General features: G+C 43.3%; 1 protein-coding gene and 52 non-coding genes across 53 annotated transcripts in view; all 53 read left to right on the top strand.

The window, feature by feature from the left end:
- slc16a3a (solute carrier family 16 member 3a) overlaps positions 1-25,351 on the top strand; it is a 242,377-nt gene that overhangs the window by 157,514 nt on the left and 59,512 nt on the right. The window lies entirely within an intron of this gene.
- trnak-cuu (transfer RNA lysine (anticodon CUU)) lies at positions 110-182 on the top strand. Its single transcript has one exon. It is a non-coding gene; the product is annotated as a tRNA-Lys (tRNA).
- Positions 834-906, top strand: trnak-cuu (transfer RNA lysine (anticodon CUU)). The gene has a single exon. It is a non-coding gene; the product is annotated as a tRNA-Lys (tRNA).
- Positions 1,190-1,262, top strand: trnak-cuu (transfer RNA lysine (anticodon CUU)). The gene has a single exon. It is a non-coding gene; the product is annotated as a tRNA-Lys (tRNA).
- Positions 1,552-1,624, top strand: trnak-cuu (transfer RNA lysine (anticodon CUU)). The gene has a single exon. It is a non-coding gene; the product is annotated as a tRNA-Lys (tRNA).
- On the top strand, positions 1,908-1,980 carry trnak-cuu (transfer RNA lysine (anticodon CUU)). Its single transcript has one exon. It is a non-coding gene; the product is annotated as a tRNA-Lys (tRNA).
- trnak-cuu (transfer RNA lysine (anticodon CUU)) lies at positions 2,632-2,704 on the top strand. The gene has a single exon. It is a non-coding gene; the product is annotated as a tRNA-Lys (tRNA).
- Positions 2,988-3,060, top strand: trnak-cuu (transfer RNA lysine (anticodon CUU)). Its single transcript has one exon. It is a non-coding gene; the product is annotated as a tRNA-Lys (tRNA).
- On the top strand, positions 3,706-3,778 carry trnak-cuu (transfer RNA lysine (anticodon CUU)). Its single transcript has one exon. It is a non-coding gene; the product is annotated as a tRNA-Lys (tRNA).
- trnak-cuu (transfer RNA lysine (anticodon CUU)) lies at positions 4,068-4,140 on the top strand. Its single transcript has one exon. It is a non-coding gene; the product is annotated as a tRNA-Lys (tRNA).
- On the top strand, positions 4,430-4,502 carry trnak-cuu (transfer RNA lysine (anticodon CUU)). The gene has a single exon. It is a non-coding gene; the product is annotated as a tRNA-Lys (tRNA).
- Positions 4,786-4,858, top strand: trnak-cuu (transfer RNA lysine (anticodon CUU)). Its single transcript has one exon. It is a non-coding gene; the product is annotated as a tRNA-Lys (tRNA).
- Positions 5,148-5,220, top strand: trnak-cuu (transfer RNA lysine (anticodon CUU)). Its single transcript has one exon. It is a non-coding gene; the product is annotated as a tRNA-Lys (tRNA).
- On the top strand, positions 5,504-5,576 carry trnak-cuu (transfer RNA lysine (anticodon CUU)). Its single transcript has one exon. It is a non-coding gene; the product is annotated as a tRNA-Lys (tRNA).
- On the top strand, positions 5,866-5,938 carry trnak-cuu (transfer RNA lysine (anticodon CUU)). The gene has a single exon. It is a non-coding gene; the product is annotated as a tRNA-Lys (tRNA).
- Positions 6,222-6,294, top strand: trnak-cuu (transfer RNA lysine (anticodon CUU)). Its single transcript has one exon. It is a non-coding gene; the product is annotated as a tRNA-Lys (tRNA).
- trnak-cuu (transfer RNA lysine (anticodon CUU)) lies at positions 6,940-7,012 on the top strand. The gene has a single exon. It is a non-coding gene; the product is annotated as a tRNA-Lys (tRNA).
- Positions 7,302-7,374, top strand: trnak-cuu (transfer RNA lysine (anticodon CUU)). Its single transcript has one exon. It is a non-coding gene; the product is annotated as a tRNA-Lys (tRNA).
- On the top strand, positions 7,658-7,730 carry trnak-cuu (transfer RNA lysine (anticodon CUU)). The gene has a single exon. It is a non-coding gene; the product is annotated as a tRNA-Lys (tRNA).
- On the top strand, positions 8,020-8,092 carry trnak-cuu (transfer RNA lysine (anticodon CUU)). The gene has a single exon. It is a non-coding gene; the product is annotated as a tRNA-Lys (tRNA).
- trnak-cuu (transfer RNA lysine (anticodon CUU)) lies at positions 8,376-8,448 on the top strand. Its single transcript has one exon. It is a non-coding gene; the product is annotated as a tRNA-Lys (tRNA).
- Positions 9,094-9,166, top strand: trnak-cuu (transfer RNA lysine (anticodon CUU)). The gene has a single exon. It is a non-coding gene; the product is annotated as a tRNA-Lys (tRNA).
- Positions 9,818-9,890, top strand: trnak-cuu (transfer RNA lysine (anticodon CUU)). The gene has a single exon. It is a non-coding gene; the product is annotated as a tRNA-Lys (tRNA).
- trnak-cuu (transfer RNA lysine (anticodon CUU)) lies at positions 10,174-10,246 on the top strand. Its single transcript has one exon. It is a non-coding gene; the product is annotated as a tRNA-Lys (tRNA).
- trnak-cuu (transfer RNA lysine (anticodon CUU)) lies at positions 10,892-10,964 on the top strand. The gene has a single exon. It is a non-coding gene; the product is annotated as a tRNA-Lys (tRNA).
- Positions 11,616-11,688, top strand: trnak-cuu (transfer RNA lysine (anticodon CUU)). Its single transcript has one exon. It is a non-coding gene; the product is annotated as a tRNA-Lys (tRNA).
- On the top strand, positions 11,972-12,044 carry trnak-cuu (transfer RNA lysine (anticodon CUU)). The gene has a single exon. It is a non-coding gene; the product is annotated as a tRNA-Lys (tRNA).
- On the top strand, positions 12,690-12,762 carry trnak-cuu (transfer RNA lysine (anticodon CUU)). Its single transcript has one exon. It is a non-coding gene; the product is annotated as a tRNA-Lys (tRNA).
- trnak-cuu (transfer RNA lysine (anticodon CUU)) lies at positions 13,052-13,124 on the top strand. Its single transcript has one exon. It is a non-coding gene; the product is annotated as a tRNA-Lys (tRNA).
- trnak-cuu (transfer RNA lysine (anticodon CUU)) lies at positions 13,414-13,486 on the top strand. Its single transcript has one exon. It is a non-coding gene; the product is annotated as a tRNA-Lys (tRNA).
- On the top strand, positions 13,770-13,842 carry trnak-cuu (transfer RNA lysine (anticodon CUU)). The gene has a single exon. It is a non-coding gene; the product is annotated as a tRNA-Lys (tRNA).
- trnak-cuu (transfer RNA lysine (anticodon CUU)) lies at positions 14,132-14,204 on the top strand. Its single transcript has one exon. It is a non-coding gene; the product is annotated as a tRNA-Lys (tRNA).
- On the top strand, positions 14,488-14,560 carry trnak-cuu (transfer RNA lysine (anticodon CUU)). Its single transcript has one exon. It is a non-coding gene; the product is annotated as a tRNA-Lys (tRNA).
- On the top strand, positions 14,850-14,922 carry trnak-cuu (transfer RNA lysine (anticodon CUU)). Its single transcript has one exon. It is a non-coding gene; the product is annotated as a tRNA-Lys (tRNA).
- trnak-cuu (transfer RNA lysine (anticodon CUU)) lies at positions 15,206-15,278 on the top strand. Its single transcript has one exon. It is a non-coding gene; the product is annotated as a tRNA-Lys (tRNA).
- On the top strand, positions 15,568-15,640 carry trnak-cuu (transfer RNA lysine (anticodon CUU)). Its single transcript has one exon. It is a non-coding gene; the product is annotated as a tRNA-Lys (tRNA).
- Positions 15,924-15,996, top strand: trnak-cuu (transfer RNA lysine (anticodon CUU)). The gene has a single exon. It is a non-coding gene; the product is annotated as a tRNA-Lys (tRNA).
- trnak-cuu (transfer RNA lysine (anticodon CUU)) lies at positions 16,286-16,358 on the top strand. Its single transcript has one exon. It is a non-coding gene; the product is annotated as a tRNA-Lys (tRNA).
- Positions 16,642-16,714, top strand: trnak-cuu (transfer RNA lysine (anticodon CUU)). Its single transcript has one exon. It is a non-coding gene; the product is annotated as a tRNA-Lys (tRNA).
- trnak-cuu (transfer RNA lysine (anticodon CUU)) lies at positions 17,004-17,076 on the top strand. The gene has a single exon. It is a non-coding gene; the product is annotated as a tRNA-Lys (tRNA).
- trnak-cuu (transfer RNA lysine (anticodon CUU)) lies at positions 17,360-17,432 on the top strand. The gene has a single exon. It is a non-coding gene; the product is annotated as a tRNA-Lys (tRNA).
- On the top strand, positions 18,078-18,150 carry trnak-cuu (transfer RNA lysine (anticodon CUU)). The gene has a single exon. It is a non-coding gene; the product is annotated as a tRNA-Lys (tRNA).
- On the top strand, positions 18,802-18,874 carry trnak-cuu (transfer RNA lysine (anticodon CUU)). Its single transcript has one exon. It is a non-coding gene; the product is annotated as a tRNA-Lys (tRNA).
- trnak-cuu (transfer RNA lysine (anticodon CUU)) lies at positions 19,158-19,230 on the top strand. The gene has a single exon. It is a non-coding gene; the product is annotated as a tRNA-Lys (tRNA).
- trnak-cuu (transfer RNA lysine (anticodon CUU)) lies at positions 19,876-19,948 on the top strand. The gene has a single exon. It is a non-coding gene; the product is annotated as a tRNA-Lys (tRNA).
- trnak-cuu (transfer RNA lysine (anticodon CUU)) lies at positions 20,600-20,672 on the top strand. The gene has a single exon. It is a non-coding gene; the product is annotated as a tRNA-Lys (tRNA).
- trnak-cuu (transfer RNA lysine (anticodon CUU)) lies at positions 20,956-21,028 on the top strand. Its single transcript has one exon. It is a non-coding gene; the product is annotated as a tRNA-Lys (tRNA).
- Positions 21,674-21,746, top strand: trnak-cuu (transfer RNA lysine (anticodon CUU)). Its single transcript has one exon. It is a non-coding gene; the product is annotated as a tRNA-Lys (tRNA).
- Positions 23,110-23,182, top strand: trnak-cuu (transfer RNA lysine (anticodon CUU)). Its single transcript has one exon. It is a non-coding gene; the product is annotated as a tRNA-Lys (tRNA).
- On the top strand, positions 23,828-23,900 carry trnak-cuu (transfer RNA lysine (anticodon CUU)). The gene has a single exon. It is a non-coding gene; the product is annotated as a tRNA-Lys (tRNA).
- trnak-cuu (transfer RNA lysine (anticodon CUU)) lies at positions 24,190-24,262 on the top strand. Its single transcript has one exon. It is a non-coding gene; the product is annotated as a tRNA-Lys (tRNA).
- trnak-cuu (transfer RNA lysine (anticodon CUU)) lies at positions 24,546-24,618 on the top strand. The gene has a single exon. It is a non-coding gene; the product is annotated as a tRNA-Lys (tRNA).
- Positions 24,902-24,974, top strand: trnak-cuu (transfer RNA lysine (anticodon CUU)). Its single transcript has one exon. It is a non-coding gene; the product is annotated as a tRNA-Lys (tRNA).

Genomic DNA, 25,351 nt, shown 5'->3' with positions numbered 1-25,351 from the left:
TTCTAACCTTAGGTGCTAACACAGTTAAACCAATAACCTCACGGCACATGGAAATGTGGGTCCCCGCAAGAATAGGTTGCGCCCGTCTACTATGGCAACACCCTTCAGTGCCCGGCTAGCTCAGTCGGTAGAGCATGAGACTCTTAATCTCAGGGTCGTGGGTTCGAGCCCCACGTTGGGCGTCCAAACTTTATATGATAATAAGGAAAAGACTGCTGGAACATTATAATGCCGAAGGAAAACCTCAAAATCCAATCTCTATGTAATTTCACAGAAATAATGCTTATTTGCAAAAGCTTTGGCGGTTCATTTGCAGGACCACTTTTGGTATTGTAATATTTGAGCATTGTTTTGAGAACTTTTTCTAACCCTAGCTGCTAACACAGGTAAACCAATAACCTCACGGCACATGGAAATGGGGGTCCCCGCAAGAATAGGTTGCGCCCGTCTACTATGGCAACACCCTTCAGTGCCCGTCTAGCTCAGTCGGTAGAGCATGAGACTCTTAATCTCAGGGTCGTGGGTTCGAGCCCCACGTTGGGTGTCCAAACTTTATATGATAATAAGTAAAAGACTAATGGAACATTATAATGCCGAAGGAAAACCTCAAAATCCAATCTCTATGTAATTTCACAGAAATAATGCATTTTTGCAAAAGCTGTGGCGGTTCATTTGCAGGACCTCTTTTGGTATTGTAATATTTGAGCATTGTTTTGAGAACTTTTTCTAACCTTAGGTGCTAACACAGTTAAAGAAATACCTTCACAGCACATGTAAATAAGGGTCACGGCCAGAATAGGTTGCGCCCGTCTACTATGGCAGCACCCTTCAGTGCCCGGCTAGCTCAGTCGGTAGAGCATGAGACTCTTAATCTCAGGGTCGTGGGTTCGAGCCCCACGTTGGGCGTCCAAACTTTATATGATAATAAGTAAAAGACTAATGGAACATTATAATGCCGAAGGAAAACCTCAAAATCCAATCTCTATGTAATTTCACAGAAATAATGCATTTTTGCAAAAGCTGTTGCGGTGGAGGACCACTTTTGGTATTGTAATATTTGAGTATTGTTTTGAGAACTTTTTCTAACCTTAGGTGCTAACACAGGTAAACCAATAACCTAACGGCACATGGAAATGGGGGTCACGGCCAGAATAGGTTGCGCCCGTCTACTATGGCAACACCCTTCAGTGCCCGGCTAGCTCAGTCGGTAGAGCATGAGACTCTTAATCTCAGGGTCGTGGGTTCGAGCCCCACGTTGGGCGTCCAAACTTTATATGATAATAAGGAAAAGACTAATGGAACATTATAATGCCGAAGGAAAACCTCAAAATCCAATCTCTATGTAATTTCACAGAAATAATGCTTATTTGCAAAAGCTGTGGCGGTTCATTTGCAGGACCACTTTTGGTATTGTAATATTTGAGCATTGTTTTGAGAACTTTTTGTAACCCTAGCTGCTAACACAGGTAAACCAATACCTTCACAGCACATGTAAATAAGGGTCCCCGCAAGAATAGGTTGCGCCCGTCTACTATGGCAACACCCTTCAGTGCCCGGCTAGCTCAGTTGGTAGAGCATGAGACTCTTAATCTCAGGGTCGTGGGTTCGAGCCCCACGTTGGGCGTCCAAACTTTATATGATAATAAGTAAAAGACTAATGGAACATTATAATGCCGAAGGAAAACCTCAAAATCCAATCTCTATGTAATTTCACAGAAATAATGCTTATTTGCAAAAGCTGTGGCGGTGGAGGACCACTTTTGGTATTGTAATATTTGAGCATTGTTTTGAGAACTTTTTCTAACCTTAGGTGCTAACACAGTTAAACCAATAACCTCACGGCACATGGAAATGTGGGTCCCCGCAAGAATAGGTTGCGCCCGTCTACTATGGCAACACCCTTCAGTGCCCGGCTAGCTCAGTCGGTAGAGCATGAGACTCTTAATCTCAGGGTCGTGGGTTCGAGCCCCACGTTGGGCGTCCAAACTTTATATGATAATAAGGAAAAGACTGCTGGAACATTATAATGCCGAAGGAAAACCTCAAAATCCAATCTCTATGTAATTTCACAGAAATAATGCTTATTTGCAAAAGCTTTGGCGGTTCATTTGCAGGACCACTTTTGGTATTGTAATATTTGAGCATTGTTTTGAGAACTTTTTCTAACCCTAGCTGCTAACACAGGTAAACCAATAACCTCACGGCACATGGAAATGGGGGTCCCCGCAAGAATAGGTTGCGCCCGTCTACTATGGCAACACCCTTCAGTGCCCGTCTAGCTCAGTCGGTAGAGCATGAGACTCTTAATCTCAGGGTCGTGGGTTCGAGCCCCACGTTGGGTGTCCAAACTTTATATGATAATAAGTAAAAGACTAATGGAACATTATAATGCCGAAGGAAAACCTCAAAATCCAATCTCTATGTAATTTCACAGAAATAATGCATTTTTGCAAAAGCTGTGGCGGTTCATTTGCAGGACCTCTTTTGGTATTGTAATATTTGAGCATTGTTTTGAGAACTTTTTCTAACCTTAGGTGCTAACACAGTTAAAGAAATACCTTCACAGCACATGTAAATAAGGGTCACGGCCAGAATAGGTTGCGCCCGTCTACTATGGCAGCACCCTTCAGTGCCCGGCTAGCTCAGTCGGTAGAGCATGAGACTCTTAATCTCAGGGTCGTGGGTTCGAGCCCCACGTTGGGCGTCCAAACTTTATATGATAATAAGTAAAAGACTAATGGAACATTATAATGCCGAAGGAAAACCTCAAAATCCAATCTCTATGTAATTTCACAGAAATAATGCATTTTTGCAAAAGCTGTTGCGGTGGAGGACCACTTTTGGTATTGTAATATTTGAGTATTGTTTTGAGAACTTTTTCTAACCTTAGGTGCTAACACAGGTAAACCAATAACCTAACGGCACATGGAAATGGGGGTCACGGCCAGAATAGGTTGCGCCCGTCTACTATGGCAACACCCTTCAGTGCCCGGCTAGCTCAGTCGGTAGAGCATGAGACTCTTAATCTCAGGGTCGTGGGTTCGAGCCCCACGTTGGGCGTCCAAACTTTATATGATAATAAGGAAAAGACTGCTGGAACATTATAATGCCGAAGGAAAACCTCAAAATCCAATCTCTATGTAATTTCACAGAAATAATGCTTATTTGCAAAAGCTGTGGCGGTTCATTTGCAGGACCACTTTTGGTATTGTAATATTTGAGCATTGTTTTGAGAACTTTTTCTAACCCTAGCTGCTAACACAGGTAAACCAATAACCTCACGGCACATGGAAATGTGGGTCCCCGCAAGAATAGGTTGCGCCCGTCTACTATGGCAACACCCTTCAGTGCCCGTCTAGCTCAGTCGGTAGAGCATGAGACTCTTAATCTCAGGGTCGTGGGTTCGAGCCCCACGTTGGGCGTCCAAACTTTATATGATAATAAGTAAAAGACTAATGGAACATTATAATGCCGAAGGAAAACCTCAAAATCCAATCTCTATGTAATTTCACAGAAATAATGCATTTTTGCAAAAGCTGTTGCGGTGGAGGACCACTTTTGGTATTGTAATATTTGAGTATTGTTTTGAGAACTTTTTCTAACCTTAGGTGCTAACACAGGTAAACCAATAACCTAACGGCACATGGAAATGGGGGTCACGGCCAGAATAGGTTGCGCCCGTCTACTATGGCAACACCCTTCAGTGCCCGGCTAGCTCAGTCGGTAGAGCATGAGACTCTTAATCTCAGGGTCGTGGGTTCGAGCCCCACGTTGGGCGTCCAAACTTTATATGATAATAAGGAAAAGACTGCTGGAACATTATAATGCCGAAGGAAAACCTCAAAATCCAATCTCTATGTAATTTCACAGAAATAATGCTTATTTGCAAAAGCTGTGGCGGTTCATTTGCAGGACCACTTTTGGTATTGTAATATTTGAGCATTGTTTTGAGAACTTTTTCTAACCCTAGCTGCTAACACAGGTAAACCAATAACCTCACGGCACATGGAAATGTGGGTCCCCGCAAGAATAGGTTGCGCCCGTCTACTATGGCAACACCCTTCAGTGCCCGGCTAGCTCAGTCGGTAGAGCATGAGACTCTTAATCTCAGGGTCGTGGGTTCGAGCCCCACGTTGGGCGTCCAAACTTTATATGATAATAAGGAAAAGACTGCTGGAACATTATAATGCCGAAGGAAAACCTCAAAATCCAATCTCTATGTAATTTCACAGAAATAATGCTTATTTGCAAAAGCTGTGGCGGTTCATTTGCAGGACCACTTTTGGTATTGTAATATTTGAGCATTGTTTTGAGAACTTTTTCTAACCCTAGCTGCTAACACAGGTAAACCAATAACCTCACGGCACATGGAAATGTGGGTCCCGGCAAGAATAGGTTGCGCCCGTCTACTATGGCAACACCCTTCAGTGCCCGGCTAGCTCAGTCGGTAGAGCATGAGACTCTTAATCTCAGGGTCGTGGGTTCGAGCCCCACGTTGGGCGTCCAAACTTTATATGATAATAAGTAAAAGACTAATGGAACATTATAATGCCGAAGGAAAACCTCAAAATCCAAACTCTATGTAATTTCACAGAAATAATGCTTATTTGCAAAAGCTGTGGCGGTGGAGGACCACTTTTGGTATTGTAATATTTGAGCATTGTTTTGAGAACTTTTTCTAACCTTAGGTGCTAACACAGGTAAACCAATAATCTAACGGCACATGGAAATGGGGGTCACGGCCAGAATAGGTTGCGCCCGTCTACTATGGCAACACCCTTCAGTGCCCGGCTAGCTCAGTCGGTAGAGCATGAGACTCTTAATCTCAGGGTCGTGGGTTCGAGCCCCACGTTGGGCGTCCAAACTTTATATGATAATAAGGAAAAGACTGCTGGAACATTATAATGCCGAAGGAAAACCTCAAAATCCAATCTCTATGTAATTTCACAGAAATAATGCTTATTTGCAAAAGCTGTGGCGGTTCATTTGCAGGACCACTTTTGGTATTGTAATATTTGAGCATTGTTTTGAGAACTTTTTGTAACCCTAGCTGCTAACACAGGTAAACCAATACCTTCACAGCACATGTAAATAAGGGTCCCCGCAAGAATAGGTTGCGCCCGTCTACTATGGCAACACCCTTCAGTGCCCGGCTAGCTCAGTCGGTAGAGCATGAGACTCTTAATCTCAGGGTCGTGGGTTCGAGCCCCACGTTGGGCGTCCAAACTTTATATGATAATAAGTAAAAGACTAATGGAACATTATAATGCCGAAGGAAAACCTCAAAATCCAATCTCTATGTAATTTCACAGAAATAATGCTTATTTGCAAAAGCTGTGGCGGTGGAGGACCACTTTTGGTATTGTAATATTTGAGCATTGTTTTGAGAACTTTTTCTAACCTTAGGTGCTAACACAGGTAAACCAATAACCTAACGGCACATGGAAATGGGGGTCACGGCCAGAATAGGTTGCGCCCGCCTACTAATGCAACACCCTTCAGTGCCCGGCTAGCTCAGTCGGTAGAGCATGAGACTCTTAATCTCAGGGTCGTGGGTTCGAGCCCCACGTTGGGCGTCCAAACTTTATATGATAATAAGTAAAAGACTAATGGAACATTATAATGCCGAAGGAAAACCTCAAAATCCAATCTCTATGTAATTTCACAGAAATAATGCATTTTTGCAAAAGCTGTGGCGGTTCATTTGCAGGACCTCTTTTGGTATTGTAATATTTGAGCATTGTTTTGAGAACTTTTTCTAACCTTAGGTGCTAACACAGTTAAAGAAATACCTTCACAGCACATGTAAATAAGGGTCACGGCCAGAATAGGTTGCGCCCGTCTACTATGGCAGCACCCTTCAGTGCCCGGCTAGCTCAGTCGGTAGAGCATGAGACTCTTAATCTCAGGGTCGTGGGTTCGAGCCCCACGTTGGGCGTCCAAACTTTATATGATAATAAGTAAAAGACTAATGGAACATTATAATGCCGAAGGAAAACCTCAAAATCCAATCTCTATGTAATTTCACAGAAATAATGCATTTTTGCAAAAGCTGTTGCGGTGGAGGACCACTTTTGGTATTGTAATATTTGAGTATTGTTTTGAGAACTTTTTCTAACCTTAGGTGCTAACACAGGTAAACCAATAACCTAACGGCACATGGAAATGGGGGTCACGGCCAGAATAGGTTGCGCCCGTCTACTATGGCAACACCCTTCAGTGCCCGGCTAGCTCAGTCGGTAGAGCATGAGACTCTTAATCTCAGGGTCGTGGGTTCGAGCCCCACGTTGGGCGTCCAAACTTTATATGATAATAAGGAAAAGACTGCTGGAACATTATAATGCCGAAGGAAAACCTCAAAATCCAATCTCTATGTAATTTCACAGAAATAATGCTTATTTGCAAAAGCTGTGGCGGTTCATTTGCAGGACCACTTTTGGTATTGTAATATTTGAGCATTGTTTTGAGAACTTTTTCTAACCCTAGCTGCTAACACAGGTAAACCAATAACCTCACGGCACATGGAAATGTGGGTCCCCGCAAGAATAGGTTGCGCCCGTCTACTATGGCAACACCCTTCAGTGCCCGTCTAGCTCAGTCGGTAGAGCATGAGACTCTTAATCTCACGGTCGTGGGTTCGAGCCCCACGTTGGGCGTCCAAACTTTATATGATAATAAGTAAAAGACTAATGGAACATTATAATGCCGAAGGAAAACCTCAAAATCCAAACTCTATGTAATTTCACAGAAATAATGCTTATTTGCAAAAGCTGTGGCGGTGGAGGACCACTTTTGGTATTGTAATATTTGAGCATTGTTTTGAGAACTTTTTCTAACCTTAGGTGCTAACACAGGTAAACCAATAATCTAACGGCACATGGAAATGGGGGTCACGGCCAGAATAGGTTGCGCCCGTCTACTATGGCAACACCCTTCAGTGCCCGGCTAGCTCAGTCGGTAGAGCATGAGACTCTTAATCTCAGGGTCGTGGGTTCGAGCCCCACGTTGGGCGTCCAAACTTTATATGATAATAAGGAAAAGACTGCTGGAACATTATAATGCCGAAGGAAAACCTCAAAATCCAATCTCTATGTAATTTCACAGAAATAATGCTTATTTGCAAAAGCTGTGGCGGTTCATTTGCAGGACCACTTTTGGTATTGTAATATTTGAGCATTGTTTTGAGAACTTTTTGTAACCCTAGCTGCTAACACAGGTAAACCAATACCTTCACAGCACATGTAAATAAGGGTCCCCGCAAGAATAGGTTGCGCCCGTCTACTATGGCAACACCCTTCAGTGCCCGGCTAGCTCAGTCGGTAGAGCATGAGACTCTTAATCTCAGGGTCGTGGGTTCGAGCCCCACGTTGGGCGTCCAAACTTTATATGATAATAAGTAAAAGACTAATGGAACATTATAATGCCGAAGGAAAACCTCAAAATCCAATCTCTATGTAATTTCACAGAAATAATGCTTATTTGCAAAAGCTGTGGCGGTGGAGGACCACTTTTGGTATTGTAATATTTGAGCATTGTTTTGAGAACTTTTTCTAACCTTAGGTGCTAACACAGGTAAACCAATAACCTAACGGCACATGGAAATGGGGGTCACGGCCAGAATAGGTTGCGCCCGCCTACTAATGCAACACCCTTCAGTGCCCGGCTAGCTCAGTCGGTAGAGCATGAGACTCTTAATCTCAGGGTCGTGGGTTCGAGCCCCACGTTGGGCGTCCAAACTTTATATGATAATAAGTAAAAGACTAATGGAACATTATAATGCCGAAGGAAAACCTCAAAATCCAATCTCTATGTAATTTCACAGAAATAATGCATTTTTGCAAAAGCTGTGGCGGTTCATTTGCAGGACCTCTTTTGGTATTGTAATATTTGAGCATTGTTTTGAGAACTTTTTCTAACCTTAGGTGCTAACACAGTTAAAGAAATACCTTCACAGCACATGTAAATAAGGGTCACGGCCAGAATAGGTTGCGCCCGTCTACTATGGCAGCACCCTTCAGTGCCCGGCTAGCTCAGTCGGTAGAGCATGAGACTCTTAATCTCAGGGTCGTGGGTTCGAGCCCCACGTTGGGCGTCCAAACTTTATATGATAATAAGTAAAAGACTAATGGAACATTATAATGCCGAAGGAAAACCTCAAAATCCAATCTCTATGTAATTTCACAGAAATAATGCATTTTTGCAAAAGCTGTTGCGGTGGAGGACCACTTTTGGTATTGTAATATTTGAGTATTGTTTTGAGAACTTTTTCTAACCTTAGGTGCTAACACAGGTAAACCAATAACCTAACGGCACATGGAAATGGGGGTCACGGCCAGAATAGGTTGCGCCCGTCTACTATGGCAACACCCTTCAGTGCCCGGCTAGCTCAGTCGGTAGAGCATGAGACTCTTAATCTCAGGGTCGTGGGTTCGAGCCCCACGTTGGGCGTCCAAACTTTATATGATAATAAGGAAAAGACTGCTGGAACATTATAATGCCGAAGGAAAACCTCAAAATCCAATCTCTATGTAATTTCACAGAAATAATGCTTATTTGCAAAAGCTGTGGCGGTTCATTTGCAGGACCACTTTTGGTATTGTAATATTTGAGCATTGTTTTGAGAACTTTTTCTAACCCTAGCTGCTAACACAGGTAAACCAATAACCTCACGGCACATGGAAATGTGGGTCCCCGCAAGAATAGGTTGCGCCCGTCTACTATGGCAACACCCTTCAGTGCCCGTCTAGCTCAGTCGGTAGAGCATGAGACTCTTAATCTCACGGTCGTGGGTTCGAGCCCCACGTTGGGCGTCCAAACTTTATATGATAATAAGTAAAAGACTAATGGAACATTATAATGCCGAAGGAAAACCTCAAAATCCAATCTCTATGTAATTTCACAGAAATAATGCATTTTTGCAAAAGCTGTTGCGGTGGAGGACCACTTTTGGTATTGTAATATTTGAGTATTGTTTTGAGAACTTTTTCTAACCTTAGGTGCTAACACAGGTAAACCAATAACCTAACGGCACATGGAAATGGGGGTCACGGCCAGAATAGGTTGCGCCCGTCTACTATGGCAACACCCTTCAGTGCCCGGCTAGCTCAGTCGGTAGAGCATGAGACTCTTAATCTCAGGGTCGTGGGTTCGAGCCCCACGTTGGGCGTCCAAACTTTATATGATAATAAGGAAAAGACTGCTGGAACATTATAATGCCGAAGGAAAACCTCAAAATCCAATCTCTATGTAATTTCACAGAAATAATGCTTATTTGCAAAAGCTTTGGCGGTTCATTTGCAGGACCACTTTTGGTATTGTAATATTTGAGCATTGTTTTGAGAACTTTTTCTAACCCTAGCTGCTAACACAGGTAAACCAATAACCTCACGGCACATGGAAATGGGGGTCCCCGCAAGAATAGGTTGCGCCCGTCTACTATGGCAACACCCTTCAGTGCCCGTCTAGCTCAGTCGGTAGAGCATGAGACTCTTAATCTCAGGGTCGTGGGTTCGAGCCCCACGTTGGGCGTCCAAACTTTATATGATAATAAGTAAAAGACTAATGGAACATTATAATGCCGAAGGAAAACCTCAAAATCCAATCTCTATGTAATTTCACAGAAATAATGCATTTTTGCAAAAGCTGTGGCGGTTCATTTGCAGGACCTCTTTTGGTATTGTAATATTTGAGCATTGTTTTGAGAACTTTTTCTAACCTTAGGTGCTAACACAGTTAAAGAAATACCTTCACAGCACATGTAAATAAGGGTCACGGCCAGAATAGGTTGCGCCCGTCTACTATGGCAGCACCCTTCAGTGCCCGGCTAGCTCAGTCGGTAGAGCATGAGACTCTTAATCTCAGGGTCGTGGGTTCGAGCCCCACGTTGGGCGTCCAAACTTTATATGATAATAAGTAAAAGACTAATGGAACATTATAATGCCGAAGGAAAACCTCAAAATCCAATCTCTATGTAATTTCACAGAAATAATGCATTTTTGCAAAAGCTGTTGCGGTGGAGGACCACTTTTGGTATTGTAATATTTGAGTATTGTTTTGAGAACTTTTTCTAACCTTAGGTGCTAACACAGGTAAACCAATAACCTAACGGCACATGGAAATGGGGGTCACGGCCAGAATAGGTTGCGCCCGTCTACTATGGCAACACCCTTCAGTGCCCGGCTAGCTCAGTCGGTAGAGCATGAGACTCTTAATCTCAGGGTCGTGGGTTCGAGCCCCACGTTGGGCGTCCAAACGTTATATGATAATAAGGAAAAGACTGCTGGAACATTATAATGCCGAAGGAAAACCTCAAAATCCAATCTCTATGTAATTTCACAGAAATAATGCTTATTTGCAAAAGCTGTGGCGGTTCATTTGCAGGACCACTTTTGGTATTGTAATATTTGAGCATTGTTTTGAGAACTTTTTCTAACCCTAGCTGCTAACACAGGTAAACCAATAACCTCACGGCACATGGAAATGTGGGTCCCCGCAAGAATAGGTTGCGCCCGTCTACTATGGCAACACCCTTCAGTGCCCGTCTAGCTCAGTCGGTAGAGCATGAGACTCTTAATCTCAGGGTCGTGGGTTCGAGCCCCACGTTGGGCGTCCAAACTTTATATGATAATAAGTAAAAGACTAATGGAACATTATAATGCCGAAGGAAAACCTCAAAATCCAATCTCTATGTAATTTCACAGAAATAATGCATTTTTGCAAAAGCTGTTGCGGTGGAGGACCACTTTTGGTATTGTAATATTTGAGTATTGTTTTGAGAACTTTTTCTAACCTTAGGTGCTAACACAGGTAAACCAATAACCTAACGGCACATGGAAATGGGGGTCACGGCCAGAATAGGTTGCGCCCGTCTACTATGGCAACACCCTTCAGTGCCCGGCTAGCTCAGTCGGTAGAGCATGAGACTCTTAATCTCAGGGTCGTGGGTTCGAGCCCCACGTTGGGCGTCCAAACTTTATATGATAATAAGGAAAAGACTGCTGGAACATTATAATGCCGAAGGAAAACCTCAAAATCCAATCTCTATGTAATTTCACAGAAATAATGCTTATTTGCAAAAGCTTTGGCGGTTCATTTGCAGGACCACTTTTGGTATTGTAATATTTGAGCATTGTTTTGAGAACTTTTTCTAACCCTAGCTGCTAACACAGGTAAACCAATAACCTCACGGCACATGGAAATGGGGGTCCCCGCAAGAATAGGTTGCGCCCGTCTACTATGGCAACACCCTTCAGTGCCCGTCTAGCTCAGTCGGTAGAGCATGAGACTCTTAATCTCAGGGTCGTGGGTTCGAGCCCCACGTTGGGCGTCCAAACTTTATATGATAATAAGTAAAAGACTAATGGAACATTATAATGCCGAAGGAAAACCTCAAAATCCAATCTCTATGTAATTTCACAGAAATAATGCATTTTTGCAAAAGCTGTGGCGGTTCATTTGCAGGACCTCTTTTGGTATTGTAATATTTGAGCATTGTTTTGAGAACTTTTTCTAACCTTAGGTGCTAACACAGTTAAAGAAATACCTTTACAGCACATGTAAATAAGGGTCACGGCCAGAATAGGTTGCGCCCGTCTACTATGGCAGCACCCTTCAGTGCCCGGCTAGCTCAGTCGGTAGAGCATGAGACTCTTAATCTCAGGGTCGTGGGTTCGAGCCCCACGTTGGGCGTCCAAACTTTATATGATAATAAGTAAAAGACTAATGGAACATTATAATGCCGAAGGAAAACCTCAAAATCCAATCTCTATGTAATTTCACAGAAATAATGCATTTTTGCAAAAGCTGTTGCGGTGGAGGACCACTTTTGGTATTGTAATATTTGAGTATTGTTTTGAGAACTTTTTCTAACCTTAGGTGCTAACACAGGTAAACCAATAACCTAACGGCACATGGAAATGGGGGTCACGGCCAGAATAGGTTGCGCCCGTCTACTATGGCAACACCCTTCAGTGCCCGGCTAGCTCAGTCGGTAGAGCATGAGACTCTTAATCTCAGGGTCGTGGGTTCGAGCCCCACGTTGGGCGTCCAAACTTTATATGATAATAAGGAAAAGACTGCTGGAACATTATAATGCCGAAGGAAAACCTCAAAATCCAATCTCTATGTAATTTCACAGAAATAATGCTTATTTGCAAAAGCTGTGGCGGTTCATTTGCAGGACCACTTTTGGTATTGTAATATTTGAGCATTGTTTTGAGAACTTTTTCTAACCCTAGCTGCTAACACAGGTAAACCAATAACCTCACGGCACATGGAAATGTGGGTCCCCGCAAGAATAGGTTGCGCCCGTCTACTATGGCAACACCCTTCAGTGCCCGTCTAGCTCAGTCGGTAGAGCATGAGACTCTTAATCTCAGGGTCGTGGGTTCGAGCCCCACGTTGGGCGTCCAAACTTTATATGATAATAAGTAAAAGACTAATGGAACATTATAATGCCGAAGGAAAACCTCAAAATCCAATCTCTATGTAATTTCACAGAAATAATGCATTTTTGCAAAAGCTGTTGCGGTGGAGGACCACTTTTGGTATTGTAATATTTGAGTATTGTTTTGAGAACTTTTTCTAACCTTAGGTGCTAACACAGGTAAACCAATAACCTAACGGCACATGGAAATGGGGGTCACGGCCAGAATAGGTTGCGCCCGTCTACTATGGCAACACCCTTCAGTGCCCGGCTAGCTCAGTCGGTAGAGCATGAGACTCTTAATCTCAGGGTCGTGGGTTCGAGCCCCACGTTGGGCGTCCAAACTTTATATGATAATAAGGAAAAGACTGCTGGAACATTATAATGCCGAAGGAAAACCTCAAAATCCAATCTCTATGTAATTTCACAGAAATAATGCTTATTTGCAAAAGCTGTGGCGGTTCATTTGCAGGACCACTTTTGGTATTGTAATATTTGAGCATTGTTTTGAGAACTTTTTCTAACCCTAGCTGCTAACACAGGTAAACCAATAACCTCACGGCACATGGAAATGTGGGTCCCCGCAAGAATAGGTTGCGCCCGTCTACTATGGCAACACCCTTCAGTGCCCGGCTAGCTCAGTCGGTAGAGCATGAGACTCTTAATCTCAGGGTCGTGGGTTCGAGCCCCACGTTGGGCGTCCAAACTTTATATGATAATAAGGAAAAGACTGCTGGAACATTATAATGCCGAAGGAAAACCTCAAAATCCAATCTCTATGTAATTTCACAGAAATAATGCTTATTTGCAAAAGCTGTGGCGGTTCATTTGCAGGACCACTTTTGGTATTGTAATATTTGAGCATTGTTTTGAGAACTTTTTCTAACCCTAGCTGCTAACACAGGTAAACCAATAACCTCACGGCACATGGAAATGTGGGTCCCGGCAAGAATAGGTTGCGCCCGTCTACTATGGCAACACCCTTCAGTGCCCGGCTAGCTCAGTCGGTAGAGCATGAGACTCTTAATCTCAGGGTCGTGGGTTCGAGCCCCACGTTGGGCGTCCAAACTTTATATGATAATAAGTAAAAGACTAATGGAACATTATAATGCCGAAGGAAAACCTCAAAATCCAAACTCTATGTAATTTCACAGAAATAATGCTTATTTGCAAAAGCTGTGGCGGTGGAGGACCACTTTTGGTATTGTAATATTTGAGCATTGTTTTGAGAACTTTTTCTAACCTTAGGTGCTAACACAGGTAAACCAATAATCTAACGGCACATGGAAATGGGGGTCACGGCCAGAATAGGTTGCGCCCGTCTACTATGGCAACACCCTTCAGTGCCCGGCTAGCTCAGTCGGTAGAGCATGAGACTCTTAATCTCAGGGTCGTGGGTTCGAGCCCCACGTTGGGCGTCCAAACTTTATATGATAATAAGGAAAAGACTGCTGGAACATTATAATGCCGAAGGAAAACCTCAAAATCCAATCTCTATGTAATTTCACAGAAATAATGCTTATTTGCAAAAGCTGTGGCGGTTCATTTGCAGGACCACTTTTGGTATTGTAATATTTGAGCATTGTTTTGAGAACTTTTTGTAACCCTAGCTGCTAACACAGGTAAACCAATACCTTCACAGCACATGTAAATAAGGGTCCCCGCAAGAATAGGTTGCGCCCGTCTACTATGGCAACACCCTTCAGTGCCCGGCTAGCTCAGTCGGTAGAGCATGAGACTCTTAATCTCAGGGTCGTGGGTTCGAGCCCCACGTTGGGCGTCCAAACTTTATATGATAATAAGTAAAAGACTAATGGAACATTATAATGCCGAAGGAAAACCTCAAAATCCAATCTCTATGTAATTTCACAGAAATAATGCTTATTTGCAAAAGCTGTGGCGGTGGAGGACCACTTTTGGTATTGTAATATTTGAGCATTGTTTTGAGAACTTTTTCTAACCTTAGGTGCTAACACAGGTAAACCAATAACCTAACGGCACATGGAAATGGGGGTCACGGCCAGAATAGGTTGCGCCCGCCTACTAATGCAACACCCTTCAGTGCCCGGCTAGCTCAGTCGGTAGAGCATGAGACTCTTAATCTCAGGGTCGTGGGTTCGAGCCCCACGTTGGGCGTCCAAACTTTATATGATAATAAGTAAAAGACTAATGGAACATTATAATGCCGAAGGAAAACCTCAAAATCCAATCTCTATGTAATTTCACAGAAATAATGCATTTTTGCAAAAGCTGTGGCGGTTCATTTGCAGGACCTCTTTTGGTATTGTAATATTTGAGCATTGTTTTGAGAACTTTTTCTAACCTTAGGTGCTAACACAGTTAAAGAAATACCTTCACAGCACATGTAAATAAGGGTCACGGCCAGAATAGGTTGCGCCCGTCTACTATGGCAGCACCCTTCAGTGCCCGGCTAGCTCAGTCGGTAGAGCATGAGACTCTTAATCTCAGGGTCGTGGGTTCGAGCCCCACGTTGGGCGTCCAAACTTTATATGATAATAAGTAAAAGACTAATGGAACATTATAATGCCGAAGGAAAACCTCAAAATCCAATCTCTATGTAATTTCACAGAAATAATGCATTTTTGCAAAAGCTGTTGCGGTGGAGGACCACTTTTGGTATTGTAATATTTGAGTATTGTTTTGAGAACTTTTTCTAACCTTAGGTGCTAACACAGGTAAACCAATAACCTAACGGCACATGGAAATGGGGGTCACGGCCAGAATAGGTTGCGCCCGTCTACTATGGCAACACCCTTCAGTGCCCGGCTAGCTCAGTCGGTAGAGCATGAGACTCTTAATCTCAGGGTCGTGGGTTCGAGCCCCACGTTGGGCGTCCAAACTTTATATGATAATAAGGAAAAGACTGCTGGAACATTATAATGCCGAAGGAAAACCTCAAAATCCAATCTCTATGTAATTTCACAGAAATAATGCTTATTTGCAAAAGCTGTGGCGGTTCATTTGCAGGACCACTTTTGGTATTGTAATATTTGAGCATTGTTTTGAGAACTTTTTCTAACCCTAGCTGCTAACACAGGTAAACCAATAACCTCACGGCACATGGAAATGTGGGTCCCGGCAAGAATAGGTTGCGCCCGTCTACTATGGCAACACCCTTCAGTGCCCGGCTAGCTCAGTCGGTAGAGCATGAGACTCTTAATCTCAGGGTCGTGGGTTCGAGCCCCACGTTGGGCGTCCAAACTTTATATGATAATAAGTAAAAGACTAATGGAACATTATAATGCCGAAGGAAAACCTCAAAATCCAAACTCTATGTAATTTCACAGAAATAATGCTTATTTGCAAAAGCTGTGGCGGTGGAGGACCACTTTTGGTATTGTAATATTTGAGCATTGTTTTGAGAACTTTTTCTAACCTTAGGTGCTAACACAGGTAAACCAATAATCTAACGGCACATGGAAATGGGGGTCACGGCCAGAATAGGTTGCGCCCGTCTACTATGGCAACACCCTTCAGTGCCCGGCTAGCTCAGTCGGTAGAGCATGAGACTCTTAATCTCAGGGTCGTGGGTTCGAGCCCCACGTTGGGCGTCCAAACTTTATATGATAATAAGGAAAAGACTGCTGGAACATTATAATGCCGAAGGAAAACCTCAAAATCCAATCTCTATGTAATTTCACAGAAATAATGCTTATTTGCAAAAGCTGTGGCGGTTCATTTGCAGGACCACTTTTGGTATTGTAATATTTGAGCATTGTTTTGAGAACTTTTTGTAACCCTAGCTGCTAACACAGGTAAACCAATACCTTCACAGCACATGTAAATAAGGGTCCCCGCAAGAATAGGTTGCGCCCGTCTACTATGGCAACACCCTTCAGTGCCCGGCTAGCTCAGTCGGTAGAGCATGAGACTCTTAATCTCAGGGTCGTGGGTTCGAGCCCCACGTTGGGCGTCCAAACTTTATATGATAATAAGTAAAAGACTAATGGAACATTATAATGCCGAAGGAAAACCTCAAAATCCAATCTCTATGTAATTTCACAGAAATAATGCTTATTTGCAAAAGCTGTGGCGGTGGAGGACCACTTTTGGTATTGTAATATTTGAGCATTGTTTTGAGAACTTTTTCTAACCTTAGGTGCTAACACAGGTAAACCAATAACCTAACGGCACATGGAAATGGGGGTCACGGCCAGAATAGGTTGCGCCCGCCTACTAATGCAACACCCTTCAGTGCCCGGCTAGCTCAGTCGGTAGAGCATGAGACTCTTAATCTCAGGGTCGTGGGTTCGAGCCCCACGTTGGGCGTCCAAACTTTATATGATAATAAGTAAAAGACTAATGGAACATTATAATGCCGAAGGAAAACCTCAAAATCCAATCTCTATGTAATTTCACAGAAATAATGCATTTTTGCAAAAGCTGTGGCGGTTCATTTGCAGGACCTCTTTTGGTATTGTAATATTTGAGCATTGTTTTGAGAACTTTTTCTAACCTTAGGTGCTAACACAGTTAAAGAAATACCTTCACAGCACATGTAAATAAGGGTCACGGCCAGAATAGGTTGCGCCCGTCTACTATGGCAGCACCCTTCAGTGCCCGGCTAGCTCAGTCGGTAGAGCATGAGACTCTTAATCTCAGGGTCGTGGGTTCGAGCCCCACGTTGGGCGTCCAAACTTTATATGATAATAAGTAAAAGACTAATGGAACATTATAATGCCGAAGGAAAACCTCAAAATCCAATCTCTATGTAATTTCACAGAAATAATGCATTTTTGCAAAAGCTGTTGCGGTGGAGGACCACTTTTGGTATTGTAATATTTGAGTATTGTTTTGAGAACTTTTTCTAACCTTAGGTGCTAACACAGGTAAACCAATAACCTAACGGCACATGGAAATGGGGGTCACGGCCAGAATAGGTTGCGCCCGTCTACTATGGCAACACCCTTCAGTGCCCGGCTAGCTCAGTCGGTAGAGCATGAGACTCTTAATCTCAGGGTCGTGGGTTCGAGCCCCACGTTGGGCGTCCAAACTTTATATGATAATAAGGAAAAGACTGCTGGAACATTATAATGCCGAAGGAAAACCTCAAAATCCAATCTCTATGTAATTTCACAGAAATAATGCTTATTTGCAAAAGCTGTGGCGGTTCATTTGCAGGACCACTTTTGGTATTGTAATATTTGAGCATTGTTTTGAGAACTTTTTCTAACCCTAGCTGCTAACACAGGTAAACCAATAACCTCACGGCACATGGAAATGTGGGTCCCCGCAAGAATAGGTTGCGCCCGTCTACTATGGCAACACCCTTCAGTGCCCGTCTAGCTCAGTCGGTAGAGCATGAGACTCTTAATCTCACGGTCGTGGGTTCGAGCCCCACGTTGGGCGTCCAAACTTTATATGATAATAAGTAAAAGACTAATGGAACATTATAATGCCGAAGGAAAACCTCAAAATCCAATCTCTATGTAATTTCACAGAAATAATGCATTTTTGCAAAAGCTGTTGCGGTGGAGGACCACTTTTGGTATTGTAATATTTGAGTATTGTTTTGAGAACTTTTTCTAACCTTAGGTGCTAACACAGGTAAACCAATAACCTAACGGCACATGGAAATGGGGGTCACGGCCAGAATAGGTTGCGCCCGTCTACTATGGCAACACCCTTCAGTGCCCGGCTAGCTCAGTCGGTAGAGCATGAGACTCTTAATCTCAGGGTCGTGGGTTCGAGCCCCACGTTGGGCGTCCAAACTTTATATGATAATAAGGAAAAGACTGCTGGAACATTATAATGCCGAAGGAAAACCTCAAAATCCAATCTCTATGTAATTTCACAGAAATAATGCTTATTTGCAAAAGCTTTGGCGGTTCATTTGCAGGACCACTTTTGGTATTGTAATATTTGAGCATTGTTTTGAGAACTTTTTCTAACCCTAGCTGCTAACACAGGTAAACCAATAACCTCACGGCACATGGAAATGGGGGTCCCCGCAAGAATAGGTTGCGCCCGTCTACTATGGCAACACCCTTCAGTGCCCGTCTAGCTCAGTCGGTAGAGCATGAGACTCTTAATCTCAGGGTCGTGGGTTCGAGCCCCACGTTGGGCGTCCAAACTTTATATGATAATAAGTAAAAGACTAATGGAACATTATAATGCCGAAGGAAAACCTCAAAATCCAATCTCTATGTAATTTCACAGAAATAATGCATTTTTGCAAAAGCTGTGGCGGTTCATTTGCAGGACCTCTTTTGGTATTGTAATATTTGAGCATTGTTTTGAGAACTTTTTCTAACCTTAGGTGCTAACACAGTTAAAGAAATACCTTCACAGCACATGTAAATAAGGGTCACGGCCAGAATAGGTTGCGCCCGTCTACTATGGCAGCACCCTTCAGTGCCCGGCTAGCTCAGTCGGTAGAGCATGAGACTCTTAATCTCAGGGTCGTGGGTTCGAGCCCCACGTTGGGCGTCCAAACTTTATATGATAATAAGTAAAAGACTAATGGAACATTATAATGCCGAAGGAAAACCTCAAAATCCAATCTCTATGTAATTTCACAGAAATAATGCATTTTTGCAAAAGCTGTTGCGGTGGAGGACCACTTTTGGTATTGTAATATTTGAGTATTGTTTTGAGAACTTTTTCTAACCTTAGGTGCTAACACAGGTAAACCAATAACCTAACGGCACATGGAAATGGGGGTCACGGCCAGAATAGGTTGCGCCCGTCTACTATGGCAACACCCTTCAGTGCCCGGCTAGCTCAGTCGGTAGAGCATGAGACTCTTAATCTCAGGGTCGTGGGTTCGAGCCCCACGTTGGGCGTCCAAACTTTATATGATAATAAGGAAAAGACTGCTGGAACATTATAATGCCGAAGGAAAACCTCAAAATCCAATCTCTATGTAATTTCACAGAAATAATGCTTATTTGCAAAAGCTGTGGCGGTTCATTTGCAGGACCACTTTTGGTATTGTAATATTTGAGCATTGTTTTGAGAACTTTTTCTAACCCTAGCTGCTAACACAGGTAAACCAATAACCTCACGGCACATGGAAATGTGGGTCCCCGCAAGAATAGGTTGCGCCCGTCTACTATGGCAACACCCTTCAGTGCCCGTCTAGCTCAGTCGGTAGAGCATGAGACTCTTAATCTCACGGTCGTGGGTTCGAGCCCCACGTTGGGCGTCCAAACTTTATATGATAATAAGTAAAAGACTAATGGAACATTATAATGCCGAAGGAAAACCTCAAAATCCAATCTCTATGTAATTTCACAGAAATAATGCATTTTTGCAAAAGCTGTTGCGGTGGAGGACCACTTTTGGTATTGTAATATTTGAGTATTGTTTTGAGAACTTTTTCTAACCTTAGGTGCTAACACAGGTAAACCAATAACCTAACGGCACATGGAAATGGGGGTCACGGCCAGAATAGGTTGCGCCCGTCTACTATGGCAACACCCTTCAGTGCCCGGCTAGCTCAGTCGGTAGAGCATGAGACTCTTAATCTCAGGGTCGTGGGTTCGAGCCCCACGTTGGGCGTCCAAACTTTATATGATAATAAGGAAAAGACTGCTGGAACATTATAATGCCGAAGGAAAACCTCAAAATCCAATCTCTATGTAATTTCACAGAAATAATGCTTATTTGCAAAAGCTTTGGCGGTTCATTTGCAGGACCACTTTTGGTATTGTAATATTTGAGCATTGTTTTGAGAACTTTTTCTAACCCTAGCTGCTAACACAGGTAAACCAATAACCTCACGGCACATGGAAATGGGGGTCCCCGCAAGAATAGGTTGCGCCCGTCTACTATGGCAACACCCTTCAGTGCCCGTCTAGCTCAGTCGGTAGAGCATGAGACTCTTAATCTCAGGGTCGTGGGTTCGAGCCCCACGTTGGGCGTCCAAACTTTATATGATAATAAGTAAAAGACTAATGGAACATTATAATGCCGAAGGAAAACCTCAAAATCCAATCTCTATGTAATTTCACAGAAATAATGCATTTTTGCAAAAGCTGTGGCGGTTCATTTGCAGGACCTCTTTTGGTATTGTAATATTTGAGCATTGTTTTGAGAACTTTTTCTAACCTTAGGTGCTAACACAGTTAAAGAAATACCTTCACAGCACATGTAAATAAGGGTCACGGCCAGAATAGGTTGCGCCCGTCTACTATGGCAGCACCCTTCAGTGCCCGGCTAGCTCAGTCGGTAGAGCATGAGACTCTTAATCTCAGGGTCGTGGGTTCGAGCCCCACGTTGGGCGTCCAAACTTTATATGATAATAAGTAAAAGACTAATGGAACATTATAATGCCGAAGGAAAACCTCAAAATCCAATCTCTATGTAATTTCACAGAAATAATGCATTTTTGCAAAAGCTGTTGCGGTGGAGGACCACTTTTGGTATTGTAATATTTGAGTATTGTTTTGAGAACTTTTTCTAACCTTAGGTGCTAACACAGGTAAACCAATAACCTAACGGCACATGGAAATGGGGGTCACGGCCAGAATAGGTTGCGCCCGTCTACTATGGCAACACCCTTCAGTGCCCGGCTAGCTCAGTCGGTAGAGCATGAGACTCTTAATCTCAGGGTCGTGGGTTCGAGCCCCACGTTGGGCGTCCAAACTTTATATGATAATAAGGAAAAGACTGCTGGAACATTATAATGCCGAAGGAAAACCTCAAAATCCAATCTCTATGTAATTTCACAGAAATAATGCTTATTTGCAAAAGCTGTGGCGGTTCATTTGCAGGACCACTTTTGGTATTGTAATATTTGAGCATTGTTTTGAGAACTTTTTCTAACCCTAGCTGCTAACACAGGTAAACCAATAACCTCACGGCACATGGAAATGTGGGTCCCCGCAAGAATAGGTTGCGCCCGTCTACTATGGCAACACCCTTCAGTGCCCGTCTAGCTCAGTCGGTAGAGCATGAGACTCTTAATCTCAGGGTCGTGGGTTCGAGCCCCACGTTGGGCGTCCAAACTTTATATGATAATAAGTAAAAGACTAATGGAACATTATAATGCCGAAGGAAAACCTCAAAATCCAATCTCTATGTAATTTCACAGAAATAATGCATTTTTGCAAAAGCTGTTGCGGTGGAGGACCACTTTTGGTATTGTAATATTTGAGTATTGTTTTGAGAACTTTTTCTAACCTTAGGTGCTAACACAGGTAAACCAATAACCTAACGGCACATGGAAATGGGGGTCACGGCCAGAATAGGTTGCGCCCGTCTACTATGGCAACACCCTTCAGTGCCCGGCTAGCTCAGTCGGTAGAGCATGAGACTCTTAATCTCAGGGTCGTGGGTTCGAGCCCCACGTTGGGCGTCCAAACTTTATATGATAATAAGGAAAAGACTGCTGGAACATTATAATGCCGAAGGAAAACCTCAAAATCCAATCTCTATGTAATTTCACAGAAATAATGCTTATTTGCAAAAGCTGTGGCGGTTCATTTGCAGGACCACTTTTGGTATTGTAATATTTGAGCATTGTTTTGAGAACTTTTTCTAACCCTAGCTGCTAACACAGGTAAACCAATAACCTCACGGCACATGGAAATGTGGGTCCCCGCAAGAATAGGTTGCGCCCGTCTACTATGGCAACACCCTTCAGTGCCCGTCTAGCTCAGTCGGTAGAGCATGAGACTCTTAATCTCAGGGTCGTGGGTTCGAGCCCCACGTTGGGCGTCCAAACTTTATATGATAATAAATAAAAGACTAATGGAACATTATAATGCCGAAGGAAAACCTCAAAATCCAATCTCTATGTAATTTCACAGAAATAATGCATTTTTGCAAAAGCTGTTGCGGTGGAGGACCACTTTTGGTATTGTAATATTTGAGTATTGTTTTGAGAACTTTTTCTAACCTTAGGTGCTAACACAGGTAAACCAATAACCTAACGGCACATGGAAATGGGGGTCACGGCCAGAATATGTTGCGCCCGTCTACTATGGCAACACCCTTCAGTGCCCGGCTAGCTCAGTCGGTAGAGCATGAGACTCTTAATCTCAGGGTCGTGGGTTCGAGCCCTACGTTGGGCGTCCAAACTTTATATGATAATAAGGAAAAGACTGCTGGAACATTATAATGCCGAAGGAAAACCTCAAAATCCAATCTCTATGTAATTTCACAGAAATAATGCTTATTTGCAAAAGCTGTCGCGGTTCATTTGCAGGACCACTTTTGGTATTGTAATATTTGAGCATTGTTTTGAGAACTTTTTCTAACCCTAGCTGCTAACACAGGTAAACCAATAACCTCACGGCACATGGAAATGTGGGTCCCCGCAAGAATAGGTTGCGCCCGTCTACTATGGCAACACCCTTCAGTGCCCGTCTAGCTCAGTCGGTAGAGCATGAGACTCTTAATCTCAGGGTCGTGGGTTCGAGCCCCACGTTGGGCGTCCAAACTTTATATGATAATAAGTAAAAGACTAATGGAACATTATAATGCCGAAGGAAAACCTCAAAATCCAATCTCTATGTAATTTCACAGAAATAATGCATTTTTGCAAAAGCTGTTGCGGTGGAGGACCACTTTTGGTATTGTAATATTTGAGTATTGTTTTGAGAACTTTTTCTAACCTTAGGTGCTAACACAGGTAAACCAATAACCTAACGGCACATGGAAATGGGGGTCACGGCCAGAATAGGTTGCGCCCGTCTACTATGGCAACACCCTTCAGTGCCCGGCTAGCTCAGTCGGTAGAGCATGAGACTCTTAATCTCAGGGTCGTGGGTTCGAGCCCCACGTTGGGCGTCCAAACTTTATATGATAATAAGGAAAAGACTGCTGGAACATTATAATGCCGAAGGAAAACCTCAAAATCCAATCTCTATGTAATTTCACAGAAATAATGCTTATTTGCAAAAGCTGTGGCGGTTCATTTGCAGGACCACTTTTGGTATTGTAATATTTGAGCATTCTTTTGAGAACTTTTTCTAACCCTAGCTGCTAACACAGGTAAACCAATAACCTCACGGCACATGGAAATGTGGGTCCCCGCAAGAATAGGTTGCGCCCGTCTACTATGGCAACACCCTTCAGTGCCCGTCTAGCTCAGTCGGTAGAGCATGAGACTCTTAATCTCAGGGTCGTGGGTTCGAGCCCCACGTTGGGCGTCCAAACTTTATATGATAATAAGTAAAAGACTAATGGAACATTATAATGCCGAAGGAAAACCTCAAAATCCAATCTCTATGTAATTTCACAGAAATAATGCTTATTTGCAAAAGCTGTGGCGGTGGAGGACCACTTTTGGTATTGTAATATTTGAGCATTGTTTTGAGAACTTTTTCTAACCTTAGGTGCTAACACAGGTAAACCAATAATCTAACGGCACATGGAAATGGGGGTCACGGCCAGAATAGGTTGCGCCCGTCTACTATGGCAACACCCTTCAGTGCCCGGCTAGCTCAGTCGGTAGAGCATGAGACTCTTAATCTCAGGGTCGTGGGTTCGAGCCCCACGTTGGGCGTCCAAACTTTATATGATAATAAGGAAAAGACTGCTGGAACATTATAATGCCGAAGGAAAACCTCAAAATCCAATCTCTATGTAATTTCACAGAAATAATGCTTATTTGCAAAAGCTGTGGCGGTTCATTTGCAGGACCACTTTTGGTATTGTAATATTTGAGCATTGTTTTGAGAGCTTTTTCTAACCTTAGGTGCTAACACAGTTAAACAAATACCTTCACAGCACATGTAAATAAGGGTCACGGCCAGAATAGGTTGCGCCCGTCTACTATGGCAATAACCTTCAGTGCCCGGCTAGCTCAGTCGGTAGAGCATGAGACTCTTAATCTCAGGGTCGTGGGTTCGAGCCCCACGTTGGGCGTCCAAACTTTATATGATAATAAGGAAAAGACTGCTGAAACATTATAATGCCGAAGGAAAACCTCAAAATCCAATCTCTATGTAATTTCACAGAAATAATGCTTATTTGCAAAAGCTGTGGCGGTGGAGGACCACTTTTGGTATTGTAATATTTGAGCATTGTTTTGAGAACTTTTTCTAACCTTAGGTGCTAACACAGGTAAACCAATAATCTAACGGCACATGGAAATGGGGGTCACGGCCAGAATAGGTTGCGCCCGTCTACTATGGCAACACCCTTCAGTGCCCGGCTAGCTCAGTCGGTAGAGCATGAGACTCTTAATCTCAGGGTCGTGGGTTCGAGCCCCACGTTGGGCGTCCAAACTTTATATGATAATAAGGAAAAGACTGCTGAAACATTATAATGCCGAAGGAAAACCTCAAAATCCAATCTCTATGTAATTTCACAGAAATAATGCTTATTTGCAAAAGCTGTGGCGGTGGAGGACCACTTTTGGTATTGTAATATTTGAGCATTGTTTTGAGAACTTTTTCTAACCTTAGGTGCTAACACAGTTAAAGAAATACCTTCACAGCACATGTAAATAAGGGTCACGGCCAGAATAGGTTGCGCCCGTCTACTATGGCAGCACCCTTCAGTGCCCGGCTAGCTCAGTCGGTAGAGCATGAGACTCTTAATCTCAGGGTCGTGGGTTCGAGCCCCACGTTGGGCGTCCAAACTTTATATGATAATAAGTAAAAGACTAATGGAACATTATAATGCCGAAGGAAAACCTCAAAATCCAATCTCTATGTAATTTCACAGAAATAATGCATTTTTGCAAAAGCTGTTGCGGTGGAGGACCACTTTTGGTATTGTAATATTTGAGTATTGTTTTGAGAACTTTTTCTAACCTTAGGTGCTAACACAGGTAAACCAATAACCTAACGGCACATGGAAATGGGGGTCACGGCCAGAATAGGTTGCGCCCGTCTACTATGGCAACACCCTTCAGTGCCCGGCTAGCTCAGTCGGTAGAGCATGAGACTCTTAATCTCAGGGTCGTGGGTTCGAGCCCCACGTTGGGAGTCCAAACTTTATATGATAATA

The sequence above is a fragment of the Pungitius pungitius genome, chromosome 12 (assembly GCF_949316345.1).
Source record: "Pungitius pungitius chromosome 12, fPunPun2.1, whole genome shotgun sequence".
Taxonomy (NCBI): Eukaryota; Metazoa; Chordata; class Actinopteri; order Perciformes; family Gasterosteidae; genus Pungitius; species Pungitius pungitius.
This window is presented reverse-complemented; position numbering and strand designations above follow the sequence as displayed.